This window comes from Peromyscus eremicus, chromosome 1 (genome assembly GCF_949786415.1).
Source record: "Peromyscus eremicus chromosome 1, PerEre_H2_v1, whole genome shotgun sequence".
Lineage (NCBI taxonomy): Eukaryota > Metazoa > Chordata > Mammalia > Rodentia > Cricetidae > Peromyscus > Peromyscus eremicus.
In genome coordinates this window covers 141,838,433-141,856,618 of record NC_081416.1, presented here as the reverse complement: position 1 = coordinate 141,856,618, position 18,186 = coordinate 141,838,433, and the positions used below count along the sequence as shown (strand labels likewise).

At 42.6% G+C, this 18,186-nt stretch overlaps 1 protein-coding gene across 1 annotated transcript in view; it reads right to left on the bottom strand.

Moving 5' to 3' along the window:
* Gabrg3 (gamma-aminobutyric acid type A receptor subunit gamma3) overlaps positions 1–18,186 on the bottom strand; it is a 593,792-nt gene that overhangs the window by 388,396 nt on the left and 187,210 nt on the right. The window lies entirely within an intron of this gene.

Genomic DNA, 18,186 nt, shown 5'->3' with positions numbered 1-18,186 from the left:
GGAAGATCCACCCCAGTGTGGGTGGCAGCCAGGATATATGGAGGTGGGAAGGAAAAGGTTTTGCTTTCTGTCTGCCTTCATCTCCCTGGAAGGTCTTTTATGCTGCTGCCACTGGGGCTGCTGCTGCTGCTGCTGCTGCTGCTGCTTCTGCTGCCATTGCTACTGCTACTGCTGCAGTCATCCCTGATACCAGAAGCCAGGTTCTCCAGGCTTCTAATGTGGACCAAAGGCCAGCAGCTCTTCCGCAGTCTTAGGCCTTCAGTGACAGATTGGGACTGCTGACGCACAGACTGAGCAGCTATAGGGTGTACAGTATCTCCAGTATAAAGCATATTATTGGGCTACTCAGACCGTTACATGTAAGTCAGTCTAATAAAGCACTCTTCGATATATATTGATTCTATCTGTTCTGTTAATCCAGAGACTCCTAAGCAATAAACTATTAGAATTAGAACTTATCCTGTAATGTAAGCTTTCCTTATTTCTCCCCCCCCCCCCACAAATAGTCAGTGGACTGTAAACAAAGCCAGAATATTAGTCTGACATTCCTGCTACTTAACAGGAGACAACAGACTGAAGAGCAGGGACTTGGAGTCAGGTCCTGATACCGAAGGCCTGATGAGTAAGCTAAAGCACATACAGCATGCCAAGGCCCTTGATTTCCTTAGGGATGCAGTCACTGTGCTGTATGTTCCAAAGGTCCTACAGACACGTCTGCCTCTGTAATCACTCTTTTCTCTCCAGGCCCTGGGAATACATGCTATGTGGAATGCCACTGATTTGTTTTCTCTAGATTTGACCTTAGCTTGAGATAAAAACACATTTTTCTTTCATCCCTGGGGTTTAAGCACCACAGCCTTCTGTTTTGTTCAAAAGAAACTAATAGCTAGACTTCAGCGGTAATCTGTGTCCCAGAAGAAATCTTGCCCAAGGTTCCACACCACCAATGGAGCAAAATGCAAAGTCCTATAGATTCTACCATACTTTTCCTGGCTCCCTCTTTTTTACTTCTTTCTTTCTATCCATTTCCCATGGGCACCTTTCTTTTTATTCCCCCCCACACCTCTCTTTTGTCCCTCAGCATGTACATACTAAGGTGCTCAATACTTACCCCTGTACTTCAATGTCAGCTTATATTAGTTCGAATTTAGCTCTCTTGGACAGTGACCCCCCATGCTCAGCTCCATTACAACTTGTCTCCCCTGGCACTGTAGGATAGAAGCTGTACCCTGCAGCTGTCTATCCAGGGGAGACAGCAAACTTCCAGGGAAGAACAGGTCAGCCAAGAGCATGTATTTTATTTTATTTTATTTTTTATTCATTTTATATAACAACCACAGATCTCCCTCTCATCCCTCCTCGCTCCCCTCTATCTCCCCCCCACACCCCAGACTCTTCATCTCCTCCTCCAACAGGGTAAGTTCTCCCATGGGGGGAGAGCTAAGCCTGGTTCATACAGTTGAGGCAGGACCAAGCCCCTCCCTGCTTTATCAGGGGTGAGAAAGGTATCTGACCATAGTAATGGGATCCAGAAAGCCGGCTCATGCACCAGGGATAGATCCTGATCCCACTGCCAGGGGCCCCTCAGACAGACCCAGCTACATAACCGTCTCCCTCAAGGAGCATGCATTTTTAAATGCTTCTTTAGAAAGCAAAGCAGATGCAGTTAGCCAAATAGCAAATAAGAGCTAAAAACACACTTTCTGCCCTATTTGTTTCTTTGTTTGGATTGATGGACTTATTCCTGAGGAGACACATGGAGAAGGCTGTGTCTATCAGTGGAATGTGAGAGTCACTGGGGTCCACACTTCATCAACTATGGATGAACTACAAAGCTGGAGGCAGCCAAAGGGGAAGGCAAGGCACGCCTTCAATGAAAAATTTAAAGGAAGTAAATCTGAGGACTTCAACATCTTCTGTGGATGGTGATTTCACAAAAATACACCATGGAGAGTGTATTAGGGTTCCGGTCCATGCCAAGCAAGGTCAACTTGTGTGTGTGTGTGTGTGTGTGTGTGTGTGTGTGTGTGTGTGTGTGTTGCCAGAGATGGAATCCAGGGCCTTACACATGCTCAGCAGATACTTCACCACTGAGTAATACCTGCAGCTCCAAGCCAGAGTAAAGCTGTGTGGAATACACCACATCACTCACATAGGGGCAAAAGCGGCCTCATCTTAAGGTGGAGCCATGCCTGCACCCACCAAGCCTAAAGGACCAGCCGTTTGGCTCTTCTCTGCAGAACTCTGATTACTTCCTGTAGGGCAAACAGGGTTACTCTTTCACCTTCTGGCAGAGCATGGACTACATGAAGGAAATTGGTCTTTGCTGTACTCAGAGGTATGCCTCGGACAGCCATACAAGCCCCAACATATGTAGCACACAAATACACACGTGTATTCTTGACTTGCAGCCCATAGCAGAAATATGCATAAGATTCTGTCGTTTTTAGCCAATATGAAACTCCCAACAGGAGGCCCGTATTTTAAAAGGGAAGAGGTATGATATGAGGCAGTGTTTCTAGCCCACTCACAGGATTCTCTCTCGTATACAGTCAGATGATGTGTGATACAAGTGAAGCCCACCACTTCCCCCATGGCCATTGCAGTTAACACAGTAGCTGTGTTAGCCAACAAACCTCAACTGGACCTGCAGCCAGTATTTTGTATTTGCAACCACAGGAAGCTGGGATATTGTCATCCCACTTATTTTGGCTTTGTTTGAAGGAGGCAAAGACACTAACCTAGAACAGTGGGAAGGGAAGTAAAGAAGAGAATAGGGAAGAAAAGAGCAAATAAGAAACCAGTCAAAATCCTGACGTGATGCATCTTTCTCTTGGTGCTGAAGTCCTCACCCTTTCACTGGGAATACTCATCCCTGACGTCAGGCCCACTGTGTAGAACTTAAGTTCACTGGCATTGAAATTTGTTCTAGGCAACTCCTTTCTTGTAATAAGAAGCAAATTTACTTTAAATAAAAGTCAACCAGGATCAAAGTAATATAATGGCTTTCCTAATCATAGAGCAAAAGTAAAAGTCTTGTTCTGTGGTTGCTTTGTTAAAATAATTTGGCCTTATTTATCACTAATCATTCTGCTATGCAGATTCACACAGAATTGGATGTTTACTCCTGTGTGCCCCAAGTCCAGCACTGACCTTTGCCCTACGAGAGTTACTTCCTCCAAAGCACACCCAGCGGAGACCAGAAATGTCCACATTAGAGGAAAACAGCACATGGACTCCATAGCTGCTCCTGAGGCATTGATTATTTGCAAAAACGATTATGAAAACAGCTTCCCTTTCACTTCATGGGTGAAAGAAGCAATGTCCACATGATCTGTTCAGGACAGAAGCAGGGAGCTAACACCAAGGATTTCAAGTGGCACGCATATTCCTGCCATTCACAAAAGCATGCCTATGGAGCATGACTTCATTAAATGACTTAAGATGGGAAGATCCACTGTGAAGGGCTGCATCACCATTCCCTGGACTTGTGTCCTGAGCTGCATGCATAAAAAGGAGAAAGGAAGTTGAACAGAGCATTTGCTGCCACCCAACATGATGGGCTGCAACCTCAAACTGTGAGCCACATAAACCCTTTCTCCCAGCAATTGCCTTTGTCAGAATGTTTTATCACATCGAGAGTGGAGGTAACTAAGAAAAAAAAAACTTTAAGAAAAAAAAAATTTTTTCTTAAAAAAAAACTTTAAGAAAAAAAAGAGAGCCGGGCGGTGGTGGCGCACGCCTTTAATCCCAGCACTCGGGAGGCAGAGCCAGGCGGATCTCTGTGAGTTCGAGGCCAGCCTGGGCTACCAAGTGAGTTCCAGGAAAGGCGCAAAGCTACACAGAGAAACCCTGTCTCGAAAAACCAAAAAAAAAAAAAGAAAAAAAAGAGAGAAAATTTGGTATGCATTGCAGAAGCAAACGCCCTTAATCCTCAGGGTGAATTTACACACAGCTTGAGCAACATAAAGATACAGCCTTTTAATCTGCCCCTCAAACAAATTGAAACCAAGATTGTGCCTACAGGAATGGGATGACCCATAAGGAGAGCTCCTGATAGCAGCCAGTGAGAGGTCAGAGCAGACAGCAGTGAGCGTGGACAGACAGGAGTAGGATTCAATATCCAAACAAACTCCTCATTGCTGTGGGATGCTCTGTATGCTGTGAATGTGTTGCTCTGATTGGTTGATAAATAAAAAGCTGATTGGCCAGTAGCCAGGCAGGAAGTATAGGCAGGATAAGCAGACAAGGAGAATTCTGGGAATAGGAAGGCTGAGTCACGAGATGCCAGCATGCTGTCCAGGGAGCAGCATGTAGTGGCACACAGGTAAAACCATGGAAAATTTGGCGACATATAGATTGACAGAAATGGGCTGAGTATAAGTGCAAGAGCTAGTCAGTAGTAAGCCTGAGCTAATGGCCAAGCAGTTTTAATCAATATTAAGCCTCTATGTGATTACTTTATAAAAGGCTGTGGGACTGTGGGTTAGAGATTTGTCCAGACTGTTGGCCAGGTGGGACACAGAAAAACTTTCATCTACACCTCATAAAAGAAACTGAAGTAAATCCATACACCAATATTTTATCATGTAAAGTTTCAAAAAAAAAATTCTTAAAACTAGCCAGTGAGAAATAACGCCCCATAATAGCTGGACTCCAGGCAAATGGCAGGGCACTGCTCATCTATATATGAATGCAGAAAGGAACCTCTAGAGGCCAGGGCCAGTACTAAAAGAAAAGACATCCCATAATGATACCTCCAGAATCTGAGAAAGAATAAAATCATTTCCAGACAAAGAAAACAAATTTTCCTTCATGGATTACAGCTGAGATTTAACAGGAAGAAAACCATAGCAAAAGGTGTCTTTGAACTTCAGAGGAGCAGTGAAGAGCATGGGAGTGTGTAAGCGTTAAGGTCCAACACAGCTGATATGCCATCTTCTAATGAGCTTTGTGAGTGCTATTTGCTGACTGAGTCATAATACTACCTGGTGTGATGCTTACTGCATGTGTAGAAAGTGCCCGAGACAATTATATTCCAAGTGGAAGATGAGTGTAATGAACTACACAGAAGTGCAGTTTGTACTATCTGTTCCACGTGGGAAAACACAGGGAGAGCTAGAAACTAACTGTGATCCTTTACAGTAACTGAGATGAAAACAAACAAAACAACGTTTAACAGCACCACAAATGATTCACTATGGAACTAGAAGAGTGGCCAAGTAACCTGGGTGAAAACAAATAAATAGGACTGGAAGACTGAGCTGCAGTAAAGAGAAGAGCTGACACGTTAGCAGTTACCGTCATTGTAAATAGTTAGGGCAAAACACCGAACACACCATTTAAAAGAAATTTACCCGACTCTTCCTTTTCTTTTTTCTCCTCCTCCTCTTCCTCCTCCTCCTCCTTTTTTGAGAGAGTGTCTCATTAAGTAGCCCTTGCTGTCCTGGAATTCACTATATAGACCAGACTGGCCTCAAACTCACAGAGTCCCTCTGCTTCTACCTCCTAAGTGATGGGATTCAGATGATCTAACGGTATACTTGTTTTTGGTTTTTGTTTTTGTTTTTAATAAGAAATTCACTTCAAATTCAATAACATATGCAAATTAAAGTGAAATCTCGAGAAACATGCCATGAAAATGTTGATTTTAGGAATATAGAGGAGTTTCTGTATTACTATCTCATTAAGCAGATTTCAGATAAAAAAAAAAAAAACTATCAGTGATACACTGGAAAATTAAATGACAATCAGGTACTCATTCCAGGAGAAAAATAATCATCTCAAATGAATATGTCCCCAATAACAGAGCATCAAATGCATGATCCTGAACTAGCAGGCTTGAAGCAGAGGTGTACAGGTCCACACTGTGACTATGAACTCAACATACCCGAGCAACTTACTCAACTGTTGGGTGGACAACCAAGGCCACAGACAAACCGTTCAACAAGACCATGCAACTGCAGGACAGAGGAACTACTCAAAAAGTCTATGTGGTGTGTCTAACACCCATGAAATAGTTGCGTTATAAAATAAACCTACAAAATTTTAAAGTAACTTGAAACAACCAAATTTGTTCTTTGACCACAATGAAATTAAAAGAATTAAAAAAGACAGAGTCAATGGAAAAAAATCTCCACCCATAGGGAAATTAAGCAAGGTACTTCTGAAAAAGCCAGCTGATAGCATCCTTCAAACAAAATGCCTTTTTGTGGTGCAGGGAACTGAATCTAGGACCTTGTGCCTTCCACTAAGGTCTGCCACCAGTCCTGAAAGGACGGGGAAAACAAAACATGTCCAAGCGTGTAATGTCTAGCCAAAGGAGTGCTGGGAGACAACTGAACCAAATGCTTATCTTAGAAGAGAGGAAATGCCTCACATTAACAATTTCATCACCAAACTTCTGATAGAAAAGCAAAATAAAATAAAAGCAAGCAAATACAGAATTTAATGAAACAAATCAGTAAGATAATAGAGAAAAATGTACAAGTCACAAATTGCGTTCCCTGGCCCTACAAATACAAGGAGCGAACCCCAACAAGCAAAACAAGGAAAGGAGAACCTGGTTCCTGACATCAGGACTGGAGCAGAGGCACCTATACGGACTGTGTAACATTAGGACCAAGGTTGTCAGCCTGTGGGTTGACACCCCTTTGTGAGTAGAAAGGACCCTTTCACAGGGGCTGCATATCAGATACACTGCACATCAAATATTTACATTATGATTCATAACAGTGACAAAGTTACAGTGATGAAGTAGCAATGAAAATCATTTTCTGGTGGGGGTCAACATCTGTCTGTGAGACCTGGGATTTGAGGACCTTAAAGAATGGGGCAGACTACAGCCTACTGCTGCAGACAACCTTACTTTAGTTTCAGTATACTTTTATATGCAAATGTAATAAGGAAAGCAATGATCCAAAGAAGGCTGTTTGAGTTCAGAATAACATGATCAAAAAATCATGTAAATGAACACCAGTGAGCACATACTAAATATTAACAGAGCAGCCCTTTCCCAAGAACTTTCTCTGGACAGACCAATTTAAACACAGTTGCCTGGTATGCACTATAGATTCTATCTGGGAAAGCAAGAGAAGGCCATGTGCAGATTCAGGGTTCACTGAGGACAGCACTCTGCACATCCTTTCACCAAACTGGGTTTTATAGCTGTGCTCTGACATCCAACAAGAATAAGCATGTCTTGTAAATTGAATGTAAATGTTTAACATAGAAGGCATAAAATCACATCCAAGACCAATCCAGGGAACAAAATGCACCTGAGGTAAAAGGCCTCTTTTCCTGGAGACTCTCTCACAGTTCCTCAAAGCATTATACACTGTGTATCTTTCTCTTGATCATGTTCCAACAGATGCGGGTCACCATAACACAAAGAACTCTATTAAAGGGTCTCCGCATTAGGAAGGTTGAGAACCACTGCACTAGGAGAATAATGATAGAGCTGGAAAAAAAAAATTCAAACAAACTTGCCAACATGAATTGAACCTTAACGGTTCCCCAAAAGCCATGTGCTAAAGTTTTGGTCCGGCACTATAGAGAGATAGTGGAACTTGTAAGAGGTGGGACCTAGGGAAGACATTTGCGTCACTGGGAATATGCCTTTGAAGGAACTGTGGAGTCCCTGGGTCTCTCTCCTTTCTCTCTGTGCTTCTCGGCTGTGTTTGCAGCATTTGGATGCTCACTAGTATGTACTCTTAGCTGCAACACCCTGAGTGGCCAGGCCAGCAACCACAGCCTGGAGCCTCCGAATCCATGAGCCAAACCATCTCTTCTCTGATTCAATTGTTCATCTCAAGATTTTCTTTTTTTTTTTTTTTTTACCACAGTAATGAAAAGCTGGCAAACACAGTCAATTACAAAGAAATGGATCAGTGTCTCAAAGCCTACAAATGAGTAAAAAATTCACTTGTGCTAAATAGCTATCCTAAATATTCTAGTAACCATTAAAGAACTGGTTCTTTGAGAATCACTCACCCAAGCTTGGGTAGCTTCACTAGAGAATTTCACCAAGCAATATGTGAATGAAAATTCCTTGGGGGAGGGGTACTGCACCTGGCAGAGAGCCTTTGCAAGGCTGATTAACTGATGATTACAGAGCGATGAATAGCCACGTGGAGAACATCTCCCAGAGGCCATTTCAGGGTAATATCCATGTGCAAATACATAGAGAATGGATATATTAAGCATATATTAAAGTCATCTGATCGCTACAACGAATTCTTAGTTTGCAGAGGACGGGACAGGATAATGTGGAGTGTTGGCGAAAAGTCCTCTCCTTTGCTTAATGTGGCTTCACATTCTACAAACTTATTTTTCCGCTGGGAGGATATATTCACATGGTTCTTTGGAAACTCAAGCATTTGTCTTTTAAATAAGCCAAAGAAGAAGATAATACATGCTTCAGTAACCAAATAAAACACACTTCACCAGTTTTTTTTTTTTTTTTTTTTGAGGTCCACAGTCATTTTGAATTACCTCCTTTGCCCTTTCAAAACAATACTTTAGTTAATTAAATTTGCCGTGTAGCAGAAGAAATCCCAGTGCTTACATCCATGCTGCCTAGGTCAGATGAACACTCCTTCCTTCCTGTGCACGCTTAGCAGACATCACCATCACTCAGTCCCTCCTCCTCCCTGCTGTCATCTTAGGGCCAGGAGCCACATGGGAACTGCAATGCAAAACCTAATGTTTTGTTTTGTTTCATATTTTTCTTCCCAGTGTGTCTCTGGCCCCAGGAGAGCAAGACAATGTCATCCTAGCATCCGGAAATAACACCAGGACTACATATGTATTAAAAAGAAAATGAAACATGTTCGGCAGCTACTGCAAACTCGGCCTGATCATTTTTTTTTTTTTTCTGATTGGCAGTAGGAAAAAGTGAAATTGCAGCTGTCATCTAAGAATATTGCAGAAAGTGGAGATGGTAAGTTAAAGGCAAGCCACCACCCGAGGCTCTTCTCGGAAACATGAACCCATCATTCTTCACAGCAAAGCGAAGAGTCACAGAAGCAGCTGTACTCTTTGCCGGTTGTTTCGTCTGTACGTGTAGCTTACCTCTGCTCTAGGACAATAGCCTTTGCTGTCAGACGATGGTTTTATTGTTTCCGGTGGGTGGGTGGGGGACCTAGCTGCCTGGAGCTTTCTGGGCTAGCAGCAGCTCGCTCAGTCAAGTGGGCTGCCCATCAGGCTCTTGAGCCTCTTTCCTACCTGGCCTGTAGTAGGACCCATTTCATTCACAGGAGTGGCAGATTTAGCTCATGCATTCACTGTGTAAATGCAGGGGTGGGGAGTGGGGGTGGGGGGTGGGGTTCTTGTCTAAGTAGCAGCAGATGTCTCCTGCCATTGCTTAAATTCCCTCCCCGCCCCTGCGTTGAACTAGCATTCCAGCTACCACCACATCCTAATTTCTACTTTAAGGCAGCTACAGAAGAGACTGTTGACGTGTCTTTTATCGTCAACAAAAGGCTGCAATGTCAGATCCAAAGAAAGCTGCAATCCCCCAAACTCAAAAAGGCAGTTCATACATCCAGAAATGAGCTCAAGCTGGACTGTAGGATTTCTGGCAATTAGATAAAAGCCAGCATTCCTCAGGAACTTGTGAAAACAGTTCCCATCTGCCAAAAGGACTCTTTTTCCCTTACCTCTGGCAGGAGGGACATAAGGATCCATTGACACATACCTGTGGCAACATATCAAAGCCCATGCTAGCCCCCAGGCCTCCGGGCTCCCTCAGTCCCTACTCACAATTTCTTAGTACACGTTTCAAAGCCCCCATGCCTTTCTCTAGCCCTTCTCCCTGTTCCCCCCCCCCCCCGCCCCCCAGCTACTCATCCTTCTTATAACCTGCCTATTCTCACTGTTCTTGGCCATGGCCTTTCTCACTAGGTTCTCTGTCCTCTGTTGTTGCTGCACATTTGTTTACACTGTGAAAATGCGTCTTTGCCAAGGGGCCTTCTGATTGGTTTAATAGAAAGCTGGCCAATAGGTAGGCTGGAAGAGGTTAGGTGGAACGTCCAGGGATAGAGAGGACACTGGGAAGAAGAAAAGCAGAGTCTCCAGCCAGATAGGGAGGAAAGAGGATGGACAGTAGGGAGATGAGGTAAGGAGACTCATCGAAGAATTCAGGTTTAAAAATGTGGGTTAATTTGAGTTATAAGAACTAGCTAGGAATAAGCCTAAGCTAAGGCTGAGCTTTTATAATTAATAAGTCTCTGTGTCCTCATTTGCGGACTGGCAGTCCTGACAAAAAAGTACAACTCTGGTTATCCTCCCTTCTCTCACAGAGAGTCCTGGCCATGTCTACTCTGTTAGTTACCTTTGTGTTCAGTCTATTTCTTTTTTATTTTTGTTTATTTTATTTATTTATTTACTTTTTTGAGATTGATTGAATGATTGATTGATTGATCGATTTTTGAGACAGAATGTCTCTGTAAAACAGCCCTGGCTGTCCTGGAACTCATTTGGTAGATCAGGCTGGCCTTGAACTCACAGAGATCTGCCTATCTTTGCCTCCAAAGTGCTGGGATTAAATGCATGTGCCACCACACCTGGCTTTAGTCTATTTCTTTATCTCTCTGCTCTGGACTCTTACAGATGCTTCTGGCTGCTCTCTCTCTTTCTCTCATATCTACAATAAAAACATTAATCGTATCATTCTAGCAGTTTCTTTAGTGTGTCCCCTCACATACAATTTCCCCCTCCCTTTCCTCTATCCAACCCCTACTCTGCCATTCCCCACACTGTCTCAATTTTATGGCCTTGTTTTAAATAATTAATATTGTTTACACACACGTATGCACATAGATGAATAAATATATAAACACAACCTACTGAGTCCATTAAATGTTGTTCCTATGTGTATGTTTTCAGTGTTGAGCACCTGACATTGGACAACCACTTAGGGGTCACATTACTGGGAAAGACTGATTCTTTCACTTAGCAAATACATATTTGAATGACTCATAAGACCAGTGAATGAGATTCAGTTCCTTAGACATCAACCTTTCCTTCCGTCCCAGGAAGAAGCCTGCATTTCACCATCAAGTTATGGCCCAGGATAAAGTTGTGAGTCCCTGGCACAGGGTGGCCACTTTGCTGTCCTCCACATTTCACTGGCAATTCTTTGTTTAAGCTTGCCAAGTGTCTGGTGAAGTTTAGCTGTGAGAATGTCTTAGCTAGGACCTTAGAATCTGAAAATGGCCAAAAGTGACTTTGCAGTGCTGGATAGGTATTGGATTCAGTGCTACTTATTCAAATCTTACAGAAATTAGCAGGCATTCAGAAAGTATGTGTTTTACAAATGAGTAACCATTTGTCACTGCTAAATCATAGAAGGCATAAAAGAATGCATGCCTCCAGCAGTGTGAGGCAAGTTAAAGGTTTAGCCCATGGGGGTTGGCCTTGTATATACATGTGGTGAATTAACTTAAGACAAAAACTATGAGAAATTCACTGAAACAGAGGTATTTGAGTCTCCCTTCCAACCCTTGAGTGCTGTGGCTTTGAGCAGCTTCACAGAATACAGGCTTCCTTCTGACTGTACCCCAACCTCCACCCACCCAATGACATGCATTAGAATACTCTTTACACAGATCTGCCTTCAAAGAGGAGTCTAGACACAGCTATAAAGAACAAGGGATAGTCAGATGAGATGGGTCTCCGGGCCGAACCACAAGGATTAAGTCTAGTTTAGAAGGAGAGTGTAGGGGATTTGTTATGAAGTAGAATGGCAGGAGAAAGATTGATTCTACTCTCTCTACACACAATATCCCTTCATCCCATGTACTTGGTGGGCAGCTGGCAGATGAGGGTTCTTCACTCCTGCACAGCAGATTTCTGATTGAAAGATCCCCACCCTTAAACAGAGTAAGTACAGTTAAATAGGACCAAGTCTGGTGGCCTTGTATGTAGTAAAATCACTAGAGTTAATAAGAATGTTTCAGATATTTCAAAACAGGTAGAAAAGTTTTTTTCTCTCTTCAAAAAAAAAATGGTATATTAATTACCCTGATTTGTACATGCTCCAGTGTATATGTGTATATAGACACAAAACTTTGCACACCAGAGCATGTACAATGATCTGTGTCCATCATAAATACGTTTTGAAATGTTGGGGGCTCCTAGATTTTATGGTGAGATATTTATTCATTAAATAAGGTAGTTTCAGTGCTTAAAGACTCCAGGCTTTAACTGCCTGTGGTGGTTTAAAAGAAATTGCCCCCAAAGGGAGTGCCACTATTCAGAGGTGTGGCCTTGCTGGGGTAGGTGTGGCCTTGGAGGAAGTATGTCACTATGGAGGTGGGCTTTGAGGTCTCATATATGCTCTAGATACCACCCAGTGTCTCAGTCAACTTCCTGCTGCCTGCATATCAACATGTAGCAGCACCATTTCTGCCTGCATTCCACTATGTCCCACTATGATGATAATGGACTGAATCTCTGAACTGGAAGCCATCACCCCAATTAAATGTTCTCCTTTATAAGAGTTGTCATAGTCATGGTGTCTCTTCACAGCAATGGGAACTAGCTAAGACACTGCCCTTCACCTTATGAAACTGAATGCTGTGGTAAATATAAGTGGCACCCAGTGAGGCCCTGGAGCACTCACCACAAACAAGCCTGGCCTAAGCATGGTTGACTGGGTCACACCTGAAACTCTAACTAAACATAGCATAGACAGCTTCCATGATCACATAGATGTGCGTGCTGGTAGTGACAAATGTAGATGCCCAGAAACTTCAGCCAGCACTGGGGAGGACCACACAGGAAATAGAAGAACAAGAGAAAATAAAGTTTGGGGTTTGCATACATTAGTGTTAGAATTAACCACAGTTATACATATACCCAGTGAACACACAGGCTTGCCTTAGCAGCAGGATCCAAAGTGGAATATAGCTGAGGGGGTCAATGAGGACCTAATTGAACACTGCATTGGAAGCACTGAACTTGGTACTGTGAGGGAGCAGGCCCAGCTCAGCACAGAGCAGAGAGGCATGTGATTTCAGAAAAACAGCATTTTTGTGAACACACAGTGCTGCTTCCAGGTGAAAACCCAAGGCTCTAGAGCAGCCAAGAGTAACAATCTGGAGGAAATTTCCAGGTGCTCTTTTTATTTTGTGTCCCTATGTGTCTCCACTAAGCCATTATCTATTTATTCTCTGTTGTTAGAGTTATCATCTAGGCAGTCTTCTGGACTGATGTTAAACACCTTCTCTTAAGCTGTGCTAAGCTTCTTCAGTGGTGTATGTGTTTGTGTGCGTGTGTGTGTGTGTGTGTGTGTGTGTGTGTGTGTGTGTGTGTATGGATGGTGGACCAAGTTTCTACTGACTCCTACTATTCTGAGGGCCAGGCCGACTTCTCAGTGAGCTCCGGGATAAGAAAATACATATAATGATTACCATTTCCAGTGGAAGCTGGAGGCCATAATATCCAGCAATCAGGCAGCATGCCAAGGTGGACAGTCTGGCCACTTGAGCACAAGGAACATGCAAATGTACTCAGTTGAGGTTTAGGTGCATGGAAACAGTAACTTCAGACATTCTATAACACAGAGTAAAAACTGAGATTGATAACTAAGTGAATCTTTCAAAATAGCCAAGAGATATTTTCATTTTCATTTCACAACAGTATTGTTCTCAGACCAAAGAAATGAAAAATTTCTGGAGAGAAAGATGTAATAGTTACACTGTTCCATACCATACACAGTACACACACGTAGAGAAATGTCACATAGTGATCCACAAATGTATGCAATTCCTATATGTTAAGTAAAAAAAAAAGCTCAGCATGATGGTACATGCCTTTAGTTCTAGCACTCAGGAGGCAGAGGCAGACAGATCTCTGTGAGTTTCAGGCTAGCCGGGGATACATGATGAGACTCTGTCTCAAAAGAAAAAGAATTCTATTATAAGACAGAACTGCTGTGATGCCAGAACCATGTTCAGCTGCAATTCTGAGAAGATGAACTTAGAGTGAACCATGGGAACAATCTGGAATCACAGGAGAAACACAGTGATTTTATGCACAGGAGGCTGAAATGGAACTCTTTCACCACTTACATAATTTTAGTTATTTTTTCAAAGGTCTCTTTTTTGTATGCAGTCTTTTCTACTGTAGCATTAGGTACAGATATTAACAAGCCATAAATAAGACTTAATTTCTAAAGATACAATATAAATAAGCAGGCCCCCGATGGGAAACAGGACCCTGGAGTGCTAGGGCTTATTATTGTTATTGTTGTTGTTGTTGTTATATTCCAGAAGTGGGTGGACACTGAACATTTTCAAACTAGAAAGTGTTCATTTGGGGATCACTTGCTTAAAGTTCACATGCACTGAAAGAAACTAAAGCCTGAATTTCCTAGGGCAAAATGAGCATCAATGAAGGAAACTATATCTAAAAAACAGTACAGGTTTTATGCAAGGAAGTTATTAGACTGAATGTAAATTGTTGGGGACCGGACCGGGCAGTAAATACTTCAAAACTGGAGCATTTTTATCCATAAGATGGCAGAAGTCAAGCTATCTTATTTTGAATACAACAATTGTGCTGTTTTATTGGGTACATGATGAATGTAACATGATTGTGCAAGGGAAATTGTTACAACCTGATTCTACAAAGAAAAGGAAAAATAGTTTGTTGTTAGACTGTTATGGTACACTGTGTTGGGTAGTTTTCACTGTCAATATGACAACTGGTAATCACGGATTAGAGAGTCTTAATGATAAATTATCTGGTCATGTTGGTCTGTAGGAATGTCTCTATGGGATTGCCTTAACTGTTAATTAATGTAGGAAGACCCAGGCCACTGTGGGCAGCACCATTCTCTAGGCACCGGGTCCTGAACAGTATAACACCCTATCTCAAAAAATACAAATACAGCAACAACAACAACAAACAAAAAAGAAAGAAAGAAAGAAAGAAAGAAGAAAAGAAAAAGAAACACATTTTATGCATAATATATAATATTTACATATATGCATAAACATGTAAATATAACTTGCTGAGTCTGGACTCCCCTGACCAACAACTCAAAAAGGGGATTTCTCATGCCTGGTACTGGGGTTTTTATTAGACAGTCTATAGCTCTTGTAGGGAATATTGTCAGCCCCAGTGGCTTAACTTCATTTAAACTATTTACATATATGCACACACTTAAATGTATTATATGTAACTTGGGGTAAATAAAAAGTAATTACAGGTCCTTATGGCTTTTCAAACATCCTTAGTGTTATTTTCCCTCCTTCCCCTTTCTTTCTCCTGCAAGGTTTTAAATATACTAACATTCCCGAGTGGCTAGGGGCATTCCACCATCAGTGTACTGCAGAAAAAAGTCATACAAGGATGGTGGATGCAGACAAAAGGGAGCCCTTATCCCAGGCTGGCAGGAATATAAACTGGTCCACTCACTGTGGAAATGAGTATGGAGAGTCCTCAAAAAGAACTAAAAATAGACCCCGCATGAGACTCAACTACATCAGTCCTCTGTATTTATCCAGAGGACTACATGTCAAAACATCACAGATCCCTGAACATCCATGTTCACTGTAGCACTATTCACAAGAGTTAACAGGGTTCTAGAACAAAGGGATGCACAAAGAAATTGTTGCATGATTGCATAATGAGTTCTTTTTAGCCATAAAGAAGAACAAACTCACAAGAAAATGGATACAACTGAAAATACTCATATTAAGTAAACTAAGTCAGCCCCAGAAAGACAAATATCATATATTTCCACTCAGTTATGGTTCTTAGAATACACACACACACACACACACACACACACACACGCACGCACGCACGCGCATGCACACACACACACACACACACACACAATGACATGGCATGAAATAGAAGTGTCTCAGTGAATAAAGGAGACTAACAGAAAGGGGAAGGGTAGGAAGAGGGAAGTAGGTGAGTTTGAGGTGGGCTGTACTCAAAATACAAAATATACTTGTATAAAATTGTCCTTATATAATCCAATGCCATGAACAATGAAAAACTTAGAGCCAGACTATTTTTAAAGGGCAGCTGGGACTACTATGTAATCAATTACCTCTCTTTCCACACCATTAATTAAAGACTTGATCTAGGCATGGCTCACAGACATTCTCTGCTTAGTCATGCTTTGGTCAGGCTTCTGACTGTACAGGGGCTATCTGTGCATCCCCACTTGACCATTTCTGTGCATTTGGAGTTTGTATCATTCTAAAACTCACACTGAAACTAAATCCCCTATACAACTGTGACAGGAGCTAAGAGCATTGGAATGTTTAGTTGTGATCCTCCACCTCATAGAGATGGCTCAGGTGACCTTACCAAAGTATCTAAGAGATGTGGGCTTTCTTCTTTCCACCCCCAGCTCCAGTGTTCCTGCTTTCCCCATGGTGCACTGAGCAGTGTCTTGGAACCTGAGACCAGGAAGTTCTCAGCAGATTACAAACCTGCAGTGCCCAGATCTTGGACTTTTGGTTTCTGTGCAGTGAAAAATCATATTCTGTTCACAATGTACATTTCTCTTTTTTAAATAAGTTTTTCTTTTATTGAAAATAGATTCTTGGGCTGGAGAGATGTCTCAGTGGTTAAGAGCACTGGCTGCTCTTCCAGAGAGGAACTAGGTTAAATTCCCAGCACCCATACTGCAGCTCACAACTGTCTGTAACTCCAGTTCCAGGGTATATGATACCCTCACACAGAATATATACAGGCATATACCAGTGCATGTTAAAAAAAGAAAGAAGAAAGGAAGAAAGGCAGGAAGGAAAGAAGGAAGGAAGGAAGAAAAGGAAGGAAGGAAGGAAGGAAGGAAGGAAGGAAGGAAGGAAGGAAGGAAGGAAAGAAGGAAGGAAGGGAGGGAGGGAGGGAGGGAGGGAGGAAAATAGATTATTTTCTCATATAATATGTCCTCATTGTAGTTTCTCCTCTGTCTTCTCTCCCAGTTCCTTCCCACCTCCTCTCCCCTCCAGATACAGTCCTTTTCTGTCTCTTATTAGAGAAGAACAGGCTTCTAAGAGATAACAACCAAACATGACAAAATAAAATATAATAAGATGAAGCAAAAACTATCATATGGAAGCTGGACACAGCAACCCAACAGGAGGAAAAGAGTCCCAAGAGCAGGCCAAAGAGTCAGGTTCTCATTTGTTCTCATAGTCAGGAGGCCCATGAAAACACTAAGCTACTAACTATAACACAGATGCAGAGGTCCTGGCTCAGACCCATGTAGGCCCTGTGCTTGCTGCTTTAGTCTCTGTGAACTCATATCCACCCTGCTTAGTTGATTCAGAGGGCCTTGTTCTCCTGTGTCCTCCACTCCCTCTGGCTCTTACAACCTGTCTACCTCCTCTTCTGAGGGATTTCCTGAGTTCTGAGAAGAGGGATTTGAGGGAGACATCCCATATCCAACACTGTGGGGGGTAGGGTAGGCTTTAAGAATTTATCTAAGGAGTGCTGACTCCAATGTGACTGCAAGGTCAGTAGTGCACTGACCAGGCTGGTTAGAGACTGTGAAAAGAAAAATTCTGTTCCATAGGTGAAGTTTGGGTTTGCTGAGAAAGTTTCTTATGATTTGTCACCAAGAATGACCTCCAACCAGGCTCATTCCCCCTCAAAAGAACCCTGACTTACAACTGCCCATTAGGTTCACCCCCATATCAAAAAAAGGAAGGAAGGAAAGAAGGAAGGAAGGAAAGAAGGAAAGAAGGAAGGAAGGAAGGAAGGAAGGAAGGAAGGAAGGAAGGAAGGAAGGAAGGAAGGAAGGAGGAAAAACCCTCTTAAGGTACAGCTCAAGGGGGCTGGCCATGCAGAAGTTCCCTGAGCTCTTAATCAGGTAAAGCATAATTCTGCCAGATGGACAAGGTGAACCTGAGTAAGAACAGTTGTAAAAGAACAACACTGGTGTATGTGAAAAAAAATTCCCGTGTGGTGGTTTGAATGAAAATGGCCCCATAGGCTCATAGGGAGTGGCACTATTAGGTGTGGCTTTGTTAGAGTAGGTGTGGCCTTGTTGGAGAAAGTGTGTCACTGAGGGGTGGGGTTTGAGGTTTCAGGAGCTCAGGCCAGACCCAGTGGCTTACTCTCTCTTTCTGCTGCCTGCTGATCCAGATGTAGAACTCTGGGCTCCTTTTCCAGTACCACGTCTGCCTGTGTGCTGCCATGCTTCCTGTTATG